The sequence below is a fragment of the Echeneis naucrates genome, chromosome 22 (genome assembly GCF_900963305.1).
Source record: "Echeneis naucrates chromosome 22, fEcheNa1.1, whole genome shotgun sequence".
NCBI lineage: Eukaryota > Metazoa > Chordata > Actinopteri > Carangiformes > Echeneidae > Echeneis > Echeneis naucrates.
In genome coordinates, this window is record NC_042532.1 from 11,238,542 (window position 1) to 11,253,699 (window position 15,158).

Below are 15,158 nucleotides of genomic sequence, written 5' to 3' on the forward strand. Positions count from 1 at the left end.
TCCAGAAATGTCAAAGTGTTAAAGTCAAAATGGTTGCTTAATAATTCTCCCTTTTTTGATTCTTGCAGTGATACAGTTGATGCAACACACAACAAACCAATAATATGAGCTAAAATAAATTTCAATAAATCAATCTGCCACTTGGCTTGACATGCAGTACATAAAACAATATACAATCTCAGTTTCACTCAAGACTATCAGCTGCTTTATCACGGTCTACTGTATTTCTCACTCAGTCTGCCTGCTTAGTCAGACATTGCCCTGTTAACCAAAGAAGCATTATTTTACTGTCCCAGTAGACAACAATAGACCTAAAGGAAGATTTCATTAAACCTTAGCTGTAAGATTCCAGGACAGACACAGATAAAGTAAGTACAGACAGGATTTAAATTTCATCAGAGGTAAACACGTTCTTCTAGTTGTACTTTTGATTAATTCTACTTTGTGTTATTGGCTGGACTGCATCCAGACAGCAGGCTAAGAGGATAAGATTGCATGGCAGAAACTTGCTAAAAAGTAATTGTAATTAGTTATTTACTTTTTGACTTAGTGTACTGCGAGCCTTCTCTTGTGTTTCCCTTATGAATAAGCCAACTATTGAGGTGTTTTTCACCCCAGAATAGCCCATGAGCTTTTATTCTTTTGAAATTGTTTATAAATTTAAAATTCTTCTTTTGCCTACAAACCTCGTAATAATATAATTACATGGTTACAAGGTAATATAATATTGTATAAAATTATTTTCAATCTTTGAAAAGGACAGAGCCCTCCATAATCATAAACTGTTGAAACCTGCCTGCTGGGTGTGGCTATGTCTTAAGTGAGGAGTTTGGGCAAGCCATATGGTTGGCAGTAATATCAATTGAGAATTAATGCAGTTGGCTTGAAAAATTTTAAATTAGGGTCTCAAAATGGGTCTGAGTGCTTTTAGTTGCCTCTATGAAATCCTCTTATCATTAATATACAAATAGTGTATATTTTTAAAAGTCCTGCTCCAGTCAATTAAATGCTTGAAGACTTAATAAGCAGAGTACAAGAATGGTCGTTGAGTCCCAAGATGGTTTAAAACATGGAAATTAATGAGTTGCACTTGAGATTCAGCCTCAGTTCTTTGCATTAATTTAACATTAACTAATTACAATTATTCCTGTGGCGGACGAAGCACTACTGTTCATGTTTCTTGGAAATTTTGCTGAACAGTCTACACAGTAGATATATCTGCTCCTGTTGGAACAAGCCACAGAAAGATTAGATTCAGCACCTGACCAAGGTCTGTATCAGCACTGACAGCAGACAGACGGTGCATGAAGACCCTCTTTCACAGCCGGCAGTGCAGGTCAGGATACATTACAACAGCCACCACTGCTCTCAACAGGAAAGAACGTAAGGAGTAGCATCCTGCCTATGGCCAACCCCAACCACACAACAAGCCTTTTCTTGTTTTTACAGACTAAGAGGAATTTACACTAAAGGACTAAGTGCTGAATAGCTTCCATTCATTTTTTGCCAGCATCTGCATCAGGTACTGGTCTGTGTTTAAGGACTCAAGTAAAACATGTTGTTGTATTAATCCAAAAACAGATTTTAGTTTTAATATGTATTGCAATTGTTTGTTAGTCTTTCACTGATAGTAAGTTGAAGAAAAAAAAATCCAAATGTATGGAAGAAAATAAAGATAGAAGCGATAGTGTGTTTTAAACCCTCAATATTCAGTGAAAATGCGTTTTGACTTTTCAATACAGCCTAGTCCTCAAAGGCAACGGTTCAATAACTATAATTATTATAGACAATTATTATTATCTTAGGCTCCATAGGCTGAGAACTAAGGCATCTATTTCTGCCATTAGACATTGTGCTCTCAGATGAACCGTTTTGTCGTCCACAGTAGGCCAGATGGTTATAAATAGTTATGGTTAATAGGCAGGGAATTCCCATGGCATCAGCTCCAGTTCTGAGCTGCTTGTGTGGATATTGCCTGCACGTCGACTTCTATATCCCAGGTTAACATTTCCTGTTGTTTTATCTGATGGGTGGAACAGCCAAAATATCACACTTGAAAGACATGTCATTCAAACCCATGTCTTTATTTCCTGTCCCTTGTGGCCTGACCTAGTGTGAACCTAAACTTTAGCAAAACATACAGTAACCAGACCAGAACAATATTACTTTGTTCAGACCATACAGGTTCTACACTAAGTGACCATTCGAGGTTTGTCAGGTTGAACATACCAACTGAACATCTGATCCATATTCTTCATGAGCCAGTCAGCTACAAATAAGGATGAGTTGAGATTTATGAACACCTCCTTTGTGCCTATAATCTTAAGATTGAAAATTAATGAAATTTGCCCCCACTTCATCTGTTCATGCTGTAAAATGTCTCTATTGCTCACTCGCAGACCGTAGTCACCATGGATACCAAGTGCTAGCATCTTGATGTGTAAAAGTGAACAGTTTTAATGTCTTCATGATAAATGTATTATATGTGTGTTGATGGACCCATAAGTCATTAACACATTTGTGTGTGCTTAGTGACATTACATTGGTATTGTGTATTTCCGTGGGTGCGGTATGGATATGCATATGTAACACTGCTTTCTCATTTTCCAAATGAAATGTTCTTTTCCTGTGTCGACCATAGTATCTAACCATAAAATATTTGTTTGGTAATCCAAAAAAAAAAAAGAGTTAGTCCAAATGTAATTCTACATATTACATAATGCCTTTAAACCACAATATATTATTATGTTCATTTTGGAGGGAACAGGAACACCCAGGGGAAACCTAAGCCATCGCTTGAAGTTACTGATTTAGTTATCAGAGCTGCCCATGAATCACTGCTAGAAAAGGTCTGGCACCTTCTTTGGGGATTGAGTGAGCAGGGCATTCAGATGGATTTTAGATATTTCACAAAAGCTTCATAAAAGGGCATATCATCTGATCCTAAGGCAGCCTGCAGTGGTTTTTCTGGAGAGCCTGGAGAGTTTCTTCTGAAACAGCTGGAATGCGCTGCGAGTTGCTCTTGCTGGTTTTCTGCGATGAAGCAATTTTATGAATTGTACAAAATTCTTGCTCTGTTTGAACAATAGTTGTTCTTTTGAACTTCGCTGTGTTTATTTTGTGTTCTTTGTCTCCAACTGTTTGACAGTGTTGAATGTGGAAGGTCATCTCACAGTGAACCTCTCAGCCTTAATTAGAGGTGTAATCTTTTTAACTCCCTCTAACACACAGACACATTCATACATAGATTCAATCACCCATCAGGATTTTAATAGTCTGATTACACCCAGCAGGAGAATGTCACTGAGTTATCAAGTAGGCTTTAGACTCTCCTCCTTTATTCCAGTAATGCCAGCATGCTTTTTCCTGTTCGTTTTCAGTGGCGCTGATTTGTTGAGCCTCTCCACTTATCTGTCCTTACACTGGAAATCATCTGCACATTTGCCTACACTCCTCTCTGCTATGAGGAAAGTGTACATACAGCATGAACCATTTTTGTGTGTGAACAGGGGTTGTGTGATGTGTGTGTGCCATGATCGGTAGATAGCTTGGTATGGGGATTGCATTCATACATCTTTTATTTTTTATATATACATATATATGCTTGCTGTAGCCATCATAGTTGCATGACTTCCATCAAAATCTCCTCTCCTTTCTCAATGAAAGATTTACAGCTTACTGTCAGTCAGTCTCTGTAGTACCTTGTAGCAATGCTAAGAACAAGGCACCTTGGGTGATTGATCATACTTTTTAGATGAAGTAATTTTACAATGTTTACTAAGTAATATGTTGTACTTCAAAATGTCTTCTCTAACTGATGAGTAAGTACCATAAGGGCGCCACAGATGTCTGCTGACCAATCCACATTCAACATGTAAAATTGGAAAGGTTTCAAAAGGATATATCCAAAAATGTTTCTAAAAAAATGGGATACTGGTTGCAGAACCAAGACTTTGACTCCTCTTTGTGCAAATACTGTTTGCAGCTGACTGATGGCAAGATGCTGCATCACACATTAAGTCCTGATTGGTGCAATTATTTGGTCTTTCAGGAAACTACTACTCAAGTATATGTTATGCAGACAATATTTAAATCGATTTAAAGTCACATTTATGAAAGAAAAATGGGGAAGAAATCCTGTCTGACGGTTCTGCAAAGATTTCTGAAAGATTTATCGTGGTTAATCAAGACGCAATAGCTTTTGAACCATGTCATCTATGATGTTTGCCTCCTTTCCATTTCTCACCTACTCGTCTTTCATAATGTATGGAGTTCTCAGCGCCCCTTCTCCCTCCCATCTCTATTTTCACTCACTGTGTTTCTCTCGACTGACTCAGCCTTTCCAGTCAAACATGTTCAGACACATACATGCAGCAGCTCATCACTGGCAGATAATCATGTTGCTTGTTCAGACCAATGCCTGTTTTCCCCATTACAATCACTCTCCACGTCCTGTTGGTTTAAGAAGTGGGGACGATTCAGCCGAACACACCCACAGGCACACAAATATACACTCACACAGCATGCTGCAGCACCTCTTGTCCCAGCGTGCTGGCTGCAAAGCATCATTCCACCTCACTGCAGAGTGGATGACAGTTGGCTGCGAAGGAGCCCTGAGCTAAGTGCACTTATGACACTTATTTTGTGCCTCTCTGTTGGGCAGTCTCATCTGTGCATCTCAGCCAGAAAATTATACACGGTAGCTGAGAGAAATTGTAGAAATGAGCAGGAGGTTTAAGATAAGATGAATGACAGATGAGAAATATAGGCTGTAATGATTTCTGTGGTGTGATTAATCACATAGGCACTGTGGCCAACTTGGCTCTGGTGTTGCTGGCCCAGCAAAATAACAGATCAATACTGGATAGAGTGAAGTTATGGTTGTAGGTGCTGATGTGGTCGCTGTTTTATCACTGTCTCCATTAATCCTTAACGATGCAAGGAAGCTAATCTTGTACTCAACTGTCCTGCAGTTAAAGAAAGCAAAACAACCAAGAAACGTCAATAAAATGTTTGTCTTAAGGAGCGGCTTCACTTCAGTGATGTGAGAATTTGTCATAGTCATTCACCTTTTCAATTTGAGGCAACATATAATATACCGTCTCAGATTTACAGATCAGTGATTTGAGCATTCTAACAAAGGGTCATTTACTGAATTTGGAATTCAAGAGGCATATGGAGTTACAAATCGAATTCAATGGAAATAGATAGCAAAATAGGCCCAGGGTATAAACATATGAAAGTTGAGAAGTGTCAAAGTAAAAACGTAGATTACACACATAAATGATGCTGTATTTTATATGCGATACTGGTGTTCTCCATGTTTATGAGCACATCATCAGAGTAGTCTAAAGCCCTGCCCTAAGTAGACTGCACAGTGAGGTGGAAATAAATTTCAGGTAAAATAACTTTTATTTTTCTAAATGCAAATATTTTGTGTTTCAGCATAAGCACATGCACATTGCATTTAATCAAAAATTAAAATAGAGAGCAACGAATCTTGGTCAGGTCTTGTAAAAAATTTGTTTAGTGAAAAGGATAATGAGTTCGAATGTGGCTGCCTCCTGAAAGATTTAAATGAATCATTATTGTCCATTTTATTCACAGATCTACTTCAAAGACTAAAAAATGTCAAAGGGAGTTTTCTTTTTTCCAGTATACTTAGGAGGAAATGGATAGAGGGGTATGCATGAGAAGAGCATCAAAAAAGTTGAAATATTCCACACCGGAAGATGAAAGCTGTTGTGATTCAACCTTGTTGTAGCAGAATTTGATGATATTGTGGAGGATGGAAAAGGTGTTACACAACAAGTGGGCTTCCAATACTCCCACACAGGTTGTTACAGTACCAGAGACTCAGCCAAATGAAGCAGCGATAGGAGGAGGCTGAAGTGCTTCTTTTTTGCCCTCATTTGCCATCTGTCTCTAACTCAGTGTTGGATTTTTATTCCCTTCTTTCTCTGAGTGTAGGTATGATATGCAGCATATCTCCCTTTTCCATGAAAACATGTGCATTGTCACCACTTGGAGGAAACATCCCAGTTATTCTGCAGTGAGTTCTGTCACTGTGCTTGCAGGGTACACACCCAAATACCAATGTGAGCGTGCATGCTGTCAGCAGATCAGACAGGAGGGCTGATAGGATCCTGTGTGAACCTGCAGAGATGAGGCACAGCCAGTTCTGCACCGGAATGCAGCCAAGAATGAAAGAAAAGCAGGCCATGAAACACGAGTGAACGCTTAATTCCGGGAAGCATGCGTGATGAAGACATGTGTCTCCTGAGGGAAGAGGCGTCGGCGTGCTGGCAGGAGTGTATTTTGTAGTAGTGACAGGAAGCGAAGCCTCTACAGAAAAAACATTTTCTGTGGGCATTTGCCATATGTTTAACTCCTGCAGTGATCTGCTTCTGCATTTTATTAAAGCATCAATTCTCTCTCAGACAAGAAGTCTCTTTTTGTACTTAAATGATTATTAGAAAGGAATTCTAAAATGGTCAGCAGAAATGTTATGTCATTAATGGTTTACAGAGCTGCGATCAACACCCTGGTAAGGTTGATATTGTCAAAGAGGTGTGTGTGTGGTTCTTAGCAGACAATAAAATTGCTCAAGCATTGAGTCTGGCCTCTCCCTTCGTCCTCTGTAATGAGAAATGGAAAGTTACTAAAGCTGGTTTTTATATGTCGGCCACTCCCTGAGGTTTACTCAAAGGTGAAGTGAATTGCATGCTGCTGTGTCCCGCTGCATGTCCTGCATTGTGCGCCAGGGTGTGCCCCTTGTGTGGCTGCAGCACCCATTGGTGAGCAGCATATGATGAATAATTACAGGGATTTGCATGTGACTAAATAAAATAGGAACAGTTTGACCAAGAGATAATTGGAAAAATACACAAATACTCTGTGGATGCCCCCTTTTTTTCATTTTTCTTTCTTTTTTTTTGAGTCTTGAACACTTACTGAGTCATCCGAGGGCAGGGCTCAACCACCGGGCCAGTAGGCAAATTAACATTACCCAGATCATGCTACAACATGCCAGAAGAGAAAGCTGCTGCTCCTAAATCTTGGCTGAATAAATAAAATGCTTCGAGAAACAATTTTTAACTTAAACAAATCAGTGATGACTAAAATGACTTTCTGCACCTGCACCACATCAAACTCTCAGCCGGACCCAGCACAGCACACCACCAGCTGATCTGAGACCTCCCAGTCCTGGCCGGGGGGTTTTTCCAGTGCAGTGTGGCACTTGGCTCCAGACATGCAGTGATGATGTCAGCTCCCTGCTTTGAGGTCACAAGCTCAATTATTCACACGCATGCCTCGTTTTGGATCAATATATTGAGCTGCAGATTTGAAGTGTACTGCAGTATGCCAGTTAAAACAGTGTGGTGTGTTTAGTGTGATAACTTGGGCCATAAAAACTGTGGTTTCCTGGTGTTCTCTGAAAGTGTTAACATGCATGTGTGTGTGCTCAGGTCATGTTTGGTTTCTTGTATAAGCCACAAGGCAAGTTTGTTCAAAGAGTAAAAAATAGTAAAGATTTGTGGGGGGGGACTCATTCCTTGAATAACAGAAGAAGAAAATTCTAAGAATGTAACGAGAATGCCAGTCTTGTTATGTGACCCTAACAAACACATGCACATAGCTCTGCTTTACAGAACAATTAGCATGGGCCCCATGAAATGGTATGAGGGGCTGGCGTTAATTATTAAATCACTGAATCACTTGCAAAGCTTTGCAGGCAAACAGCAACAGAGAGGTCACCGGTAACAGGAGGGTTAGCTAATTTTTAATGATTAAAAGTGCCCTGCTACCATCTGGAACTAATATTTGATGCCACTCTTATGTGACACACACTTACATCCACAGTCACAGAAGCACTTGCTTGCACACACATGCAGGTCCACAGATTACAGCTCGTTGCTCCTGTTAAGCAGAGCAGGCCATCATGAGTTTTCCTCCCCTCCTCCCTTGATTATTCTAACTGACAGTGCACTCTGTCTTTTCTGGGTTGCCTCTGCATGCCTCTGGGGCAGAGATTGGCCCAGAGATAAACTTAGCAGCAGCTCGCCGGGTCAGACTGTAGCCCTGATAGAGGGACAGAAAGGGAATGATGGTGGGGGGTAGGTGCACCTGAATATATGAGGCACAGCAGGTAAAACAGGTCACATTTCTGATGGTCTGTTGGCTTAAAGAGCATTTCATTAGTAATAAACAAAGAGGGGCTGCTATGAGACACGTGGGACATGTTATTCATTTTCTTGCTGGGTGTGAAATGAGAAGATTGTCGTGTCTCTCATTTCTAACTATCCAGCTAAAGTCAGCAGCTGATTAGCTTAGCTTAGCACAAACAACTGAATTAATTGAAAAGATTGCCTGGCTCGGTATGTCGTCGTATTTGCTGTACAGGAATGAAGATGATGTTGATCTTCACCGTTGACTCTTAACCGTTAACTTGTCTGTTTGCAGAGGAGTGTATTTAAATGCCACACATGCACCCCATCACTCTGAGGCACTTCAGCTCAAGGGTTTTTTTGTAGATAGACTTGAGATGCTGACATTTCCTCTGCAAGATTACACTTCCATCAGAGAAGATATGAAAATCTGTCGCACTCTTGTATCATACAGTGAATCTCTTTATTTCCGTATCTATATTTTTATTTCTGTCTAATGTGGTTTAAGAAACTACGTTGATGATCTGCTTTCTGTTCCCTCTCATGTTACAGATTCCTGCTCTTTTGTCCTTGTCACCTCCTGCTGCGCTCTTGTCACCATGGCAATGTGAGCTGCCTGCCCACACTCTCTATCATTATCTAAAAACCACTGCTCCATTAAACAGGATAGCAAATCAGAGAAAGACAAATTTGATTAATGAGTCTTACTTCTATCATTAACACTACCTACATGCCGGCTTTGAAAAAAAGGAAAAGAAAATTGGTGGGTAGGTGCCTGTCATTATCATTCACTTGTTCAGTAAAAATTACTGTACTAATTACTGACAATTGTACTTGTAACAGGAGCCAGAACTGCTACGAATATGCTCTGGTTATAAACACACAAAGGATATCCCTGCAGGAAGCACTGCCACACTGTCTTACTGGAAACAATGTTTCAACAGGAAGAGATTTATGGCCCAAATATGGAAAATCTGATAAGACGTATGCTGTACATGTTTCAGCAGTTTTCAATTCATCATTTTAACATTAACATCATAGTAACAGTTGTGTAACAATCACATGTTTCTGATAATTCATTGCCTAACCTTAAGCCGTTGCCTGGTCTGAGCTGCCTATGCAAGATTATCTGACACACCCAGGTGGATATTTGAATGGTCTTTTATCATTTATCACTTGTGCTGCATTATTTTCTTCCACAGGCAAAAATCATCAACACAAAGCATTGTTTCACTGAGGTAATCTGGCTACAGGAAGCACAGACGGTAGAGGAGAGAGAGATAGAGAGAGGCTTCACTCTGTATCCAGGCCTCGGGTCACGTTGTGCTCTGATGACGAGCTCTGCTCTCGTTTCTATTTTTTCCTCCCCTTTCCTCTGTTCTCCTTTCCTCTCCCTTCCTCTCCTCTCCTCTCCTCCACAAGGTCACCCTGCACTGTGATGATGCAGCAGAGATTTTAATAATGCTAATTTGTTGTGTGTCCTCTTCTGTTGCACACTTTTACTCTACAGCTTACATTAACTTTAACACCTCAAAATCTACTGTAATAAAATACATATATATATATATAATGGATGAGAACATAGAGACAAATCGTGCTTGTAGTACAAACTGTTTATGTAGAGTAAGAGCAGAATTGTGAACGGTGAGCAGAAATGAAAGCCATATATACATAAATATATGTACTGTATCAGTTATACGACATACATTCAGTCTGACTGAACAAACACAGTCCTCTCATTCTAGGATGACGTAGCAGTGGTATCTGACCTATTGTCGTGTTGCAACTGTTTTTAAAAATATTTTAACTTTTTTTGTTATCTGAACTGTTGGTATATTTTTTCTCCATCATTATATTTTGGGACCACAGAGAAAAGGATTCTCTGAGTGCAGGCCATTTACATGCACGACGTTCACATACATTAGATTATGTACTTATATAAGTCGATGCGCTGACAGTGATGTTTTTGTTCTTACCACATTTGCTGCATAGCTCCAGGGGTGGCAGGGTTAGGGTTAGGGCATTTACTTTAGTTGAAAGAATCTGGTGCTCCTTTGAATCTTGATTTAGTGCCATTATCAATCCGATACAACAGTGCAATGGAAATAAATCCTACAGCCTGAAACATCAATGTTTCTTATATGTTTTTTATGTCAACAAATAACATTCTGAGAATAGAGGAGAATCAAAAGCTCCATCATTCCTGTGGAGTGAGAGGAGTAACTTGCAAGGCCAATCTCAGCATTTGCCGAAGAAATGCTGTCACACCCAGAGCCGTAAATGGTCTGTTTCCTGTCATGACTCACCTCTTTTCTCTGTCCCTTCCTATGACTTCAACGGCTTTAAAAAAACCTATCAGACAAGCAGAAAACAAAACACAAAAAGACATAAATACTCACTGGTATCCCTGTGGTATCCAGGCAGTGAGGTCATGTGGTACATAAAACCGAGAGAGAGAGAGAGAGAGAGAGAGAGGCAGATGACAGGAGTCAGACAGAGACGGATTTGGGGGGAATGGGGGAGGCAGACAGAGGGAGGATGCCAGCAGAGTGTGTCACTGCCGACTGGTCAGTAATCTGGCTGACACCTGGTACTACACACACACACAAACACATAAAAGGCAAGTCTGGGCCTTCATTGTGGCTTCTATTGTTAACAGTACTGATTTTTTTTTCCTCTCTAACCATGAATCTTGATGTGACTCCATTGCTGCTGTTTACATTCCACCATGACAGCTGTCCCAGGGCGTTAACTGTCCTGATAACTGGGATAGAGTGAGCACCAGCAGACACAATGACAGAAACCCAGACAGGAAGGGCGAGTGGGTAGGTATGAATAAATGAATGTAATCTAACTCCATAAACGTGTTAAATACATATCATATCAACACATGGTCCAACTTGGACACCTTTGTATGATATAAATAATACAGATAACATTTAAAGCTGATTAATTGTGAGTAAGGTTAAAGGTATATTTTTGTTGACAAGATTGGACATGATCAAATAAATGCTTTAGTCTTTGCAGGGACAAAAAAAAAGGTAATCTATGGTTGTGATCAGATTGCTAAACAATAAATAAGATGACCAATCCTATCCATTGATTGATTTGAGAGTTTTTAAGAGAAACGTAAGATTCAATGTGCATTCCTACAGGTATTAGTGTTGGTCGATCCAAGGGAAAGTCTTTGTCTACATGGTTGTTTGCATCATTGCTTCACTTAAACATAACTCATCCCTGGCTGTGTTGTGAATGTCTTCGTGGAAGCCGTCAGAACAAAAGAAACAATAAGGAGATCTTATTTCTGGACTCAACTTGCTGTATGTACAGTAAAGTTGACCGCGTTGACGCCCTGCACCGCCCTCATCATGGTGATGAATGTAGGTTCTTCCTCCTGTAATGGGTGGGACAGTCCCATTTTCAAGGTGTGATTGCTGTGAATGCATTTCAAGCAGCCAGCATGCAGTGGTTTCCATGGTTACCAGCAGCAAGCCAGCATTTTGCCAGTGCAGAGGACTCGGAGTGAGGGGGATTACACTGGAACATCTGTGTGTGAGTAGTGCAGTGAGAAAGAGGAGGAGGAAGAGGAAGAGGGGGAGGAGGAGGAGGAGGAGGAGGCGGAAGAAGAGGGGGCGGAAGAGGAGGAGGAGGATGAAGGAAAGGACGAGGAGGCGGAAGAAGAGGGGGAGGAAGAGGAGGAGGAGGACGAAGGGAAGGACGAGGAGGAGGTGGAGGAGTGAAAGATGTTGTTACTGCACTTCCCCTCTTGATGTCCTGTATCCTGTTTCCTCCCCTGTGTGGAGTCGAGTATCTGGGCTGGTTCCTTGTCCCTGCTTTTGTCCACTGTTCATCCAATTGATCTGCCTCATCTCCCGGTGTGACTGTAGAGGCACGCCGCACACTGTGAATTTCGAATTAAACAGACCGTTGAAGGTGGAATGAATAATTTTCGGCTAACAAAAGGAGCTTTTGGGTCACAGACTAACGGTGAAAGCATGTTCCAGGACACTTATGATGATCCGAGCAAGCACCCCTGGGTGTTTGGGCAGGTCATTACAGTGCAAGTGTGCACTCCTTCACCCTGCTGTTCAACTGTGTTATGGTAATCATAAACCTTTTCTTCCTTTGACTGGAACACAAACGGATCAATATTGATAGCAGCACAAACGCACACACTCACACACACACACACACACACACGTGCACACATTCCCTCGCCACACTCATCAAGATAAAAGAGTGAGGAAAGAAGGAGGAGGGGGGAGAGCTGGAGAGACAAGCAGGCAGCAACAGGGGTATGGAAATTGTGAAATATTCATGAGACAGGAGACAGGAGAACAGAAAGGAAACAGACAAAGACTCAGACACAGTGCAGCTCTGCATGTGAGTGTGAGTGAGAGTGAGAGTGAAAAAGCAGATTATTATCCTAATAAGAGGCCTTCCAGCTAAGAGGTCTCATATAAAACCCAGGCTTTTATCTGAAGCCTCAGTTAAAGCCCGCTACTAATTTCCATAGACAAGAGCGTCTATACACTGTCCTACAGGAAGACATTTGCATAAAAATAGAGGGGTCAGGAGAGGCTGTGCATAAAGCCCTCTCTACCTGTGTGAAGTTGTGTGTATGTCTGCGGTGGCGTAGATGTGTGCATGACGCTTGGCTCGGTGCAAATCTTTGAAAAAGACCAACGTTATACAACGTGTGTCTTTTAAAACACAGATATGGCAGTAGGTTTGAGCGGTATCGGGTGACTTCATATATGTTGTCATACACTGCCCTCTTGTGTCCTGCAGCCTATGCCACTTAAACAACAGAACCACTGCTGAGGTTTGCAGGGAGTGCAGGAAGGGTTTGATCACACTGATGCTCTGTCCCTAAAAAAAATAAAATAAAAAAAATCAGGTGAAGTGTATGTCATTTAAACACAGTGTTTGGATAAATACTTCTAGTTTGGTTCACCCAACTCTTTGTCGACTGGATCTTTAATTTATTTATTTATTTATTTATTTTTTACCCCAACCCAGTTATGACAGTTTAACAGTCTTTGTGTCTCTACAGTGCATTTATTGAATTTAGGTCATTTCCAGTTGACATTTTAATTGACAGTTGATTGAGTGTTGTTATTTCCATTAAAAAGACACTGCATACAAACAATCCAATAAATAAAGTCCACGTGCATTTCCAATAACAGTGTAGTAGTTTTTTTATGTTGAAGACTTACCTCATACTCATGCAACAAACATATATTACATACATTCATTTATTCATACCTCTCCCTCTGGATAAAGTTAACAAACCTTTAACCAGATTATTGAGTTGCTCACTAGTTTGCATGTTGTACCTTGCAGTCACTTCACAAAATAAATCTGGTGGTGATCAGCTCCAACTATTTGAAATGACAACTTCTATTTATCGAAGAAGAAATTTAGACATTAATCATTTCAAGGTGAATTACAGTATTCAAACATTACCAAACTGAAGAAAAACAAGAATATTCACTCCAAGTGAAACCGTGTCTCATATAAAAACAAAGAGAGAGGTTGACGGTTAGCCTAATCCCGCTTGTCAACTACAGTGATTTCTCTGCTCCACCCTGGGATGGACTAAGGGCAGAGGTGTTGCTGGTTTAACTGGTCTGTGAATCAGTTAAGAAAAAACATCCAGGTAAAGGTTTTGTCTCAGCAGCAGGCTTCACAATCACTCTGACCCTGAAATCAGTGCACTCATTAAAGATTACCATGCGGTGCACATTGAGATTTGTGCAGTTTTACTGATGCAATCTCTTCGTTCATCTGTGGACCATTAAAGAAAAGCTGATTGGAACATTTAACAGATGATTACATTTATTGATAAAGAAATGACCATATTCTCAATGACAAAATACTTGAAAGATAGGCAGGGGAAATTTTATTCAACAAGAGCTTAAAATAAATACAAACAAAATAAATATGTGTTAAAAGGATCCGGATACGGATAAAACTGAGCAAGTGAGGATGAATAAGCTGATTGTTTTGCCCTCCTGAAGCCAGAAATACATTTTGACCTTAAAATAAACACTGTGAACTTCCTTACAATTACTACACAAAACATATATTTATATTTTACTTCCTTATTATTCTTTGTGACTGTGCTGATGACGAGCTGACTTTTACAATTATATGTTATTACCACAACCCCCCCCCCCAGGCTCGAGAGTAAAGATCCTAACTCTAATGAAAACCCTGTTTTCTCCTGCTCCCTTTTGAGCCCTGATCTTAATATCTTTTGGGCCTCTGACAGGTTGCCAACCTCTAGGAAACAACATAGAACGTGTTTTTCCCCCAGAATTTCTCAAATCATTACTTCTGCAAAATATACTATACAGTAGCGCATAAGGGACAGAACAAGGTCACTGTTGTATCACAGCCAAACCTTTTCTGTTACAGGAGACGCCTAATGGGTTTCACTGCAGCAGTTCCTTCACAATATGAAGATCACAGAAACGGTTGGCTTGAGGACAACAGAAACTCCTGCAGGTTCCTACATGCCCGCTGAGATTCTGCTGAATGTTTCATCAAAGAAATCAAATCTGAGACCTGAGCCAGTGTGATCATTTGTCTGTGTGATGAATAAAATCTATAATCCCGCAGTGAAACTCTCCTATATCACTTGCTCCTCACTGCTCTGCTGTAATTGTCACATCTTACTGTGGCAAAAGGGGGTTAATCCCTTCTTTTAATGTGTAGGGTCTCCTTAACTTGGTGTCATTTATTAAGCATCTACCACACATTTATTACACTTATATAGAATCTTCCTCCTTATTAATTCATATTAGTTCCTTTGAGTCCTGTTTGTGTGTGTGTGTGTTTGTGTCTCTTGCTGTGTGACAGAAAGATTTGTATTGTTTGTGGATGTTGCAACATTTTATTTCATCTGTCCATCATGTCTGTATGAAGTCCCCTCATTAAAGCTAAATACCATGATGATGATGTGTGTGTGTGTGTGTGTGTGTG